Here is a 7,712-nt window from a genome sequence, read left to right on the forward strand (position 1 = left end):
ATGAAAAAGACTTAACAGTAAAAAGGACAAGGACTTCCTATATAGGGGCAAAGAAAAAGCTTAAAGTTTGTAAAGATCAAAAAGACATAAAAGAAAATGAGTTTATCACAGAAACGAAGGAAATAGCTCAAAGCTTAGTCAGGCATAGAACGGAAAACTCAACAATCTCTTATAATCATCATCGACATGAAATCACATGCACAACACAGATGCTTCAAAGTAGGCATGTGAAAAGCTAAACTAAGGCTAAGTGAAGGCATACTTTAAGTGATCAGAAGATAAACGATACTAATTTATACATGCTTCAACTGAGCTCGAAACATAATCAATACAAAAAACATGCGTAGTAATGCTAGAATATGCAAACTACGTCATTAACCAAAAGAGTAATACACAAAAAATAGCAAAGAAGGAACCTCCCCTTCATGAAGTCGGAGGTTGTGGACTAGGATCAGTGTCGGTACGGGAAGATGGATGACCAAGGATAGCAGCTAGCGCTGGAGGCCATGAAGGTAAAACCGCAAAATCCAATGAAGCCCTCAAGTTGTAGATATGTTGCACGATTTCTCGAACCTGATCTCGCAGCTGTTGGTTCTCCTCTCGAAGACGACGGATCTCCGATGTAGGAGACATCCCAGTACCTTCCCTTCTTTGTAACGTATGGGCGATAATACGCCGAATATTCTTCTCTTCCACAATTGGGGCATCTCTCTTAACTTGATCCTCAGGGAGCTGTACACCTTGTCGCAAGCATAAAGAAGTGACCAATCGTGGGTGATAAAGCTTACCACGTGTTCGGTGGGCACACTCATGGATACTGGTATTGATCAATTCTCCATAATTCACATCTATGCACTTTAGCATGGCATAAACCAGCAGTGCCCTATCTTGAGTGACATGCTCATCATGCTCCGTTGGCAGAATTCTGTTTTTGACTATGTATAACCATCCTGCAGCAGCTAGGGAAACATCCTCGGGTTTTAGTCGTACCTTGCCATGAGTAGTCAAATCCCAAGTGGCAGAGGGCTTCCCAACACATTCTAGAGCCTCATCAAGCTGTGCTAGAGTCGGAGTCACTAACATCTTATTGCCCACAACATCTCTGATATTCTTAATGTTGAAGGTGTAGTTGATCTGAGTGGCATCAAACCGTATTTCCTTCCCGCGCACGATGGCTATATATGATTGGGGATGGACAGCAGCATAGAACTCTCTGACTAACTCCAAAGCCTCACATTGTATGGGCTGAATGAGTGGTCTCCATTCTTTGTCTCTAGCGGTCTCCCTCCAATCATCAGGCACATCTCCTAGATTGAGGTCGAATCCCAATTCTTTCATAATCTTACGGGATTTCATTAATGAAGTTCGAGTGGCTAAATTTGCCACGTTCCATTTCGTCTCGACCTCCTCTCCCTCAGACAAGTCCAGTTGAATTGTATCAACTGGCCTAGGTGCCACTACCTTCTTCTTAGCTTCAGCTGCTTTAGCTTTCGCAGCTCTCGTTTTAGGTTCATTCATGGGCACTGTCGGCTTCTTAGCTTGAACTGCACGACGTTTTGAACTCTTTTTCTCCCGCCTCTTGTATTGAAACATTTCCCTTATCGTCTGCGTGTCCTCAGGATCTTCTTCGCTGGTAGGTTCTTGAGTACTATTCTCCCCAACCTTGGATCTACCGGTATCACACCCAAGCGGGTTAACTGTATTAGAAGGAATAGTGTGAGCATCCCTTACCCTTGGTAGAGTGGTCATCGGTGTGACATACTCATTCGTTGCCAACGGAATAGATCCAGTTGCCCCAGTAGGCAACTCTTGGTGACTACAAAATGCTCCTTCTGTAGGTGTATCCAATGGGGAAGGTTCCTGAGTATCTGTTCTCACCACTTCGTTGTCGGTATCCTCTGTTTCAGGCATATTTGAACAATTGCCTCGGGAAACCAGTAGAAAATCATCATTACCATCTTCCGGTGTAATAATCAATGGAGATGAATAAAACTGCTCCTCATCCCTGTTCTCCATAGACGAATCCTTAGGCGTCAGACGCCTACTACTCCCATCTTCCTCAATTTCTGGGTCTGTCATCACCTCTTTGCCCTTCCTCTTTTGCCCCATCGACACCCTGGGCTCTAGCCTCTGGCTATGACTCTTCTCTTGCTCTCCTCCATGCTCATCTCCTGCATCCATTGGCATATTGGTTGGGATTTGCATCCTAGGAGGCTCTAAGGGTTTTAGGTGTCCCATGTTGAAGGTACTCAATATGTTAGGGTTCAATTGTGGTGCTTGAGGTCCTCTTTCTAGGAATGGAAGTTGAGGTGGTGGGGAAACCCTAGGTGAAATCATCCCATAATTTTGTGGAGGTACCCAATGACCCATTCCATAATAAGGTGGAAGGCTAGGAAATAGAGTAGATGGGTTTGGCATTCCATAAGGATGAACACTAGCTGGAATTTGCATTTGGGACAAGGGAAAATGATAGGAAGGAACCGGGTTAAACATAAACGGTTGGTACATACCCGGATTGATCATTGGAGGAAATTGTTGAGGATTTTCAGCCCTAAACTCACTGTTTTGAGGTATATTAAAGGTGAGTAGTTGCTGAAAATTAACATAACCATGTGGGCTCATTATAGGATGTTGTGTAGGAGCTTGGGATGAAGGACATTCAAATGTTTGAAGCGGGTTTCCTCCCCTAACAGCAGCTAGCCTAGAATCTGAAACCATGTGGTGTTGGAAATTCTCCAATGGTGGAAAGGGAATGCTTGTGGCATTTGGAGCTTGAGTAGAAGAGGTAGGAAGTGAAGTATGTTGTGAAGAAGAAGCCATAGATGTAAGTAAATGCTGGAAATTTCTTCTTCTTTTTGGTGGTGGCTGAAAATCGGAAACAAGGGTGATGAAGGGAGTGGGTTTTGCCGAAAAAACAAGGGGAAGAAGAGAGTTGTGTGGGTTTTGGTGGAGTTGTAAAGCTTAAGCAATGGGTCTATTTAAAGCTTTCCCCAAACTAAATCCTAAATGGAAAGGGATTGAGATTTAAGTTCAACTAGGTTTCCTAACCCTAAAAGGAAAAAATAAGTTTGAATTCCAAATAAGATTAGGGAAACAAGAATTGAAGTATTTTTGAGTTTAAGGAGAGATTTGAAACTTAAGTCACAAAGGATTAATGTTTGACCCAAAATAAAACCCATAAAAATCGAAAAATGAAACCCAAATCACGAAGGAAAAAGAAATTCGAACTGCTGGAAAAACAGGGCAGGCGCCAGGCGCCTGCGTAAAATTTTTTCAATGTTTTTTTTCTTTCTTTCTTTCTTTTTGTTTTTCAACGTTTTCTAAAAACATTCTTAATAAGCAAAACTTTTTATAATTAAACAAAAAGAATGTAAGATACAAAAATTTCCTTCCTTTACTTTTGTTCTTTCAAAACGGATAAGAAGGAAAAACATTTTTCGCAAACATTTATTGACCTGAAAGTTGAATAGAGGTTTTTCCTCTATCCACTGGTTCTCCAAAATACAGCTTAAGTCTCTGCCTATTTACTTTAAAAATACTTCCCTTAGAGTCAACTAGATCCACTGCCCCATATGGGTAAACTTTAAAAATTTTAAAGGGACCAGGCCATCTAAACTTAAGTTTCCCAGGAAAAAGTTTCAACCTAGAATTGAATAACAGAACCAGATCACCTTCTTGAAGATTGTTCGGTCGAAGACGCCTATCATGCCACTGTTTAGTTTTTTCCTTAAACAGCTTAGCATTCTCATAAGAAAATTGCCTTTGACTCTCGATAAAGTTCTTAGCATCTTCTTCCAATAAGATTTTGTGCATGCAAAAGGCCGGGCTTATCCCTTGGATATCTGCTATCGTCCATCCAATGGCCTTTTTGTGCTTCTCCAAAATCTGCAATAAAGAATATTCATTAGTAGGTGATAAATTGGAAGTTATAATAACCGGTACAGTGTCGTTATCCCCTAGATACACATATTTCAAATGCGACGACAATGGCTTTTGCTCCAAAGTGGGTGGTTCCACTATAGACGGAAGTAACGACTTGCATTCTTCTTTTTGTATTTTTTCAACAGGATTGGTCACATCTTCCGGTCCTTCTGCTATCTTATCAAGCTCTTCTTCAATCTCTGTAACTAACAAGTCATAAAACTCATCAAACATAACAGGATTCAAGCTATTTATAGCAGAGCATTCTTCAAAGTCTCCTGGTAATTTCATGGCGTCTAGAACGTTAAATTTAACTTCTTCATTATTTACCCTCATTGTAATTTCTCCCTTCCTCACATTAAAAACTGTATCCCCAGTGGCTAGAAATGGTCTTCCCAAAATAATGGGAACGTCTAAGTCTGCCTCGCGATCTAGAATGATAAAGTCCGCAGGGAAAATGAATTTGTCCACCTGGACTAAAACATCTTCTATCTTTCCCTCAGGTCTTATGATAGATCTATCTGCTAGTTGGAGGGTAACCGTAGTAGGTCTAGCTTCTCCTATGCCTAAATATTTGAAAACTGATAATGGCATAAGATTAATGCTAGCGCCTAGATCACATAATGCCCTGCCTATTTTTCCTCCTATGGAACATGGAATGGTAAAACTGCCAGAATCGTTACACTTCATGGGTAGCGGGCTGCCTACAGCTTCACTACTACATTTTGTCATGGCTACCAGTTCATGCTCTCCTATTTTTTTCTTCCTAGAAACTATATCTTTCAAAAACTTAGCATAATTTGGCATCTGTTCTAGAGCATCTACTAATGGTATATTTATATGCAATTGTTTTAAAATATCTAAAAATTTTCTAAACTGGGAATCGTTATTTTTCTTAACTAATCTTTATGGAAATGGGGGAGTAGGGGTAAAAGAAGGTTGTACCTGTGGAGGAACACTCGGGGTGTCCTCATTACCTTTTCTAATATTTTCTTTTTCTGGTGTTGTTGGATTCTCTGGTATCTTTACAGTTGGTTCAGTGGACGGAATCTGTACATCTGTTGTTGGCATTGTTGGTCCATCATATGCCAGTCCACTCCTAAGGGTGACAGCTTTGCACTGTCCTTTCCCTTCTCGTTTTGGTAATTCAGTATGGCCTGGAAAAGAACCTTGTGGTCTATTCTTCAATTCATTGGCGAGCTGTCCCAATTGGGTCTCAAAATTCCTCATTGATGCCGCTTGGGATTGTATCACTGCGTCGGTTCGGGCCATGTACTCCTTCATCATATTCTCAAGATTTGAGTTGTTATTTTGAACTGGTGGAGTCTGTGTTCTCTGATTGTACTGCTATTGCGGTGGCGGGATGTATTGCTGTGTAGGTGGAACATAGGGCTGCTAGTTTTGCTGGTTTGCCCTTGATTAAAACCGCTCGAACCTCCTTGACCTCCCCATGAGAAATTAGAGTGGTGCCTCCAACCTGGGTTGTAGGTGTTCGAATATGGGTTAAAGTTCCTATTGTTCCCATGTCCTACATAAAAAACGGAAGCAGGGTTATGTGGACAATTATCATAAATATGGTTTTCACTGCAAAATGAACAAATGAGATCGTTGACTTGGCAAACAGGGGCAGGAGTGCAATAATCCGACTGCACAGGTTGTATCGGCGTGGCTAATGGATTTTTTATTCCCAATGCCATCTCTTTCAGCCTCTGGTTTATTGTAACCATCTCTTTTTGCATCGAGGTCGCAATGTCCAGAGCCAAAACTCCAGCTGGATCTTGCTTCTTTGGTGCTGCCCTAGATCTTTGCGAACACCATAGTTCGTTGTGTGAAGCTAAGTCATTTAGGATGTCGACTATTTCGTTGAATGTCTTCTTTGTAAAGGCTCCGTTGGCAGCATTGTTTAGTATCATCTTAGTAGGATGATCTAAACCTCTAAAGAAATGTTCTATTTGGATGCATGCCGGCAAGCCATGGTTCGGACATTTCCTGATTAGTTCTTTAAATCTCTCCCACGCCTCGTGAACAGGTTCACGATCATACTGTCTAAAGGAGATGATCTCCTCTCTGATATCAGCGTGGCGAGTAGGTGGGAAGAATTTTGTTAAGAACTTCTCCACTAACGACCCCCATGTGGTGATGGATCCCGGTGGAAATGCATTGAGCCATGCTCTAGCTTGGTCCTTCAAAGAAAATGGAAAAAGTGTTAGTCTCAAAGCATCGTCTGTTATACAAGGTAATCGAAATGCATTTGCAATTTGAATGAATGATTTCAGATGATCATGTGGATCCTCATGTTCCTGCCCTCCAAAATGTCCAATTGTCTGCAACATTTGAAACATCATTGGTTTAAGCTCAAAGTTTGCGTGGGCTGGAATAGGGTTGACTATCCCTGAATCAAAGTTCTGAAAAGCCGTGGTGGCATATTCTCGCATTGCCACGTCTCTGTTGTCCGCCATCTGAATATGGTTGAATTCATCATTTCTTGCATGATCCCTTATATTACCGTTAACAGCAGGTGGATCAACCGGATCACGAGGTGGAATATCTGCCACTGATGTGCTCGTACTCTCTACCTCACTTTCAGGACTGATTTCACCTTCTCTCTCTTTTTGCTTTTCTAGTTGTTTTCGAAGTCTTTGCTCCTTTCGAGTTTTTCGAAGGGTCCGCTCAATCTCAGGGTCAAGGGGTAGAAGAAAAGATCTTGTGCTCATGCACTTTAACTTACCCTTGTGAGATAAACGACCAAAAAATATAGAACAAAAACGGTGGATGGAAATTACACCCAACAACAATTCACAAAAATAAAAACTAAAAGAATTTGAAAATAATTTTAAAATTAAAGTCCTCGGCAACGGCGCCAAAAACTTGACTGGCCTTTTGCTGAACGCACCTCTAAGCGTGGTAACATTTATATAGATGCAAGCGCACACCTGTCAGAGTAATATAAAATGGATGGAGTATCCAAGTATCGATCCTCAAGGACTTCTAAATAATTTCCAAACTCTAAAGTTTTAAAGAATAGTGAATGTTGAAATGAGTGATTCTTGTAAAATGGGAAGTGGTCACAAATAATGGTTTTGGATTTGGGATTTGGACTTATAATGATAAAACCTAGCCCGAATTACTTCAAGTTAGCCAACAAAGAATCAAGAACACGCTAAGGACGATATGCATTTTACTTTAGGAACCAACGACTACGCTTTTCACTTGACTTATGTCTAAGCAAGTTCAAAGTCCTAAGACATTCCCTAATATGTCTATTATGAGAGATATCTTAGTTTTAGGATGGAAATAGTCGCAACCTCGGGTTAAGGTTCACTTGACTTGGTGGAGAAGCTGCTGGAATTTATAGCTGTGCAGAATTGGTTAGGTAGGTCCTAAAACGATGGTGAATCACCCATGTCCAACTCTTTTGACTGACCAAATCGTGCTCAAACTGATTGTGGAACACTTCTTCTACACGTATGCATCGGTTGGAACCACCAAAACGCATGGGAAGACGCGTTTCATTAAGGGCAAAGTTGGAAGAAGAATTGTTTTCTGCAGCCTTTCCAGGCGCCTGGCGCCTCCCATGTAGGTATTTCCGACTTTTTGCTTCTTTTGATTAATTTGCACTCCCAAATGGTCCTAAAATGTCATAAATACAATATAAGCCAACCACAAACCATAATATATGAATTTTGCATGAATTGGAACTCAAACGACCGAGAAAAATCCGAAACAAAGCTGAAACATACTAAAAACAGCATCTAAAACCTTCTTTTTACGCATGTAAACAAGCGTAATCA

The 7,712-nt window shown here is 41.0% G+C and overlaps 1 non-coding gene across 1 annotated transcript; it reads left to right on the forward strand.

The window, feature by feature from the left end:
* Positions 1 to 5,889: 5,889 nt before the first annotated feature.
* Positions 5,890 to 5,996, forward strand: LOC148212377 (small nucleolar RNA R71). Its single transcript, XR_015790053.1, has one exon. It is a non-coding gene; the product is annotated as a small nucleolar RNA R71 (small nucleolar RNA).
* Positions 5,997 to 7,712: the final 1,716 nt, after the last annotated feature.

Source organism: Momordica charantia (genome assembly GCF_013281855.1).
Source record: "Momordica charantia cultivar OHB3-1 chromosome 3 unlocalized genomic scaffold, Mcharantia_2.0 BLBB01000003.1, whole genome shotgun sequence".
Taxonomy (NCBI): Eukaryota; Viridiplantae; Streptophyta; class Magnoliopsida; order Cucurbitales; family Cucurbitaceae; genus Momordica; species Momordica charantia.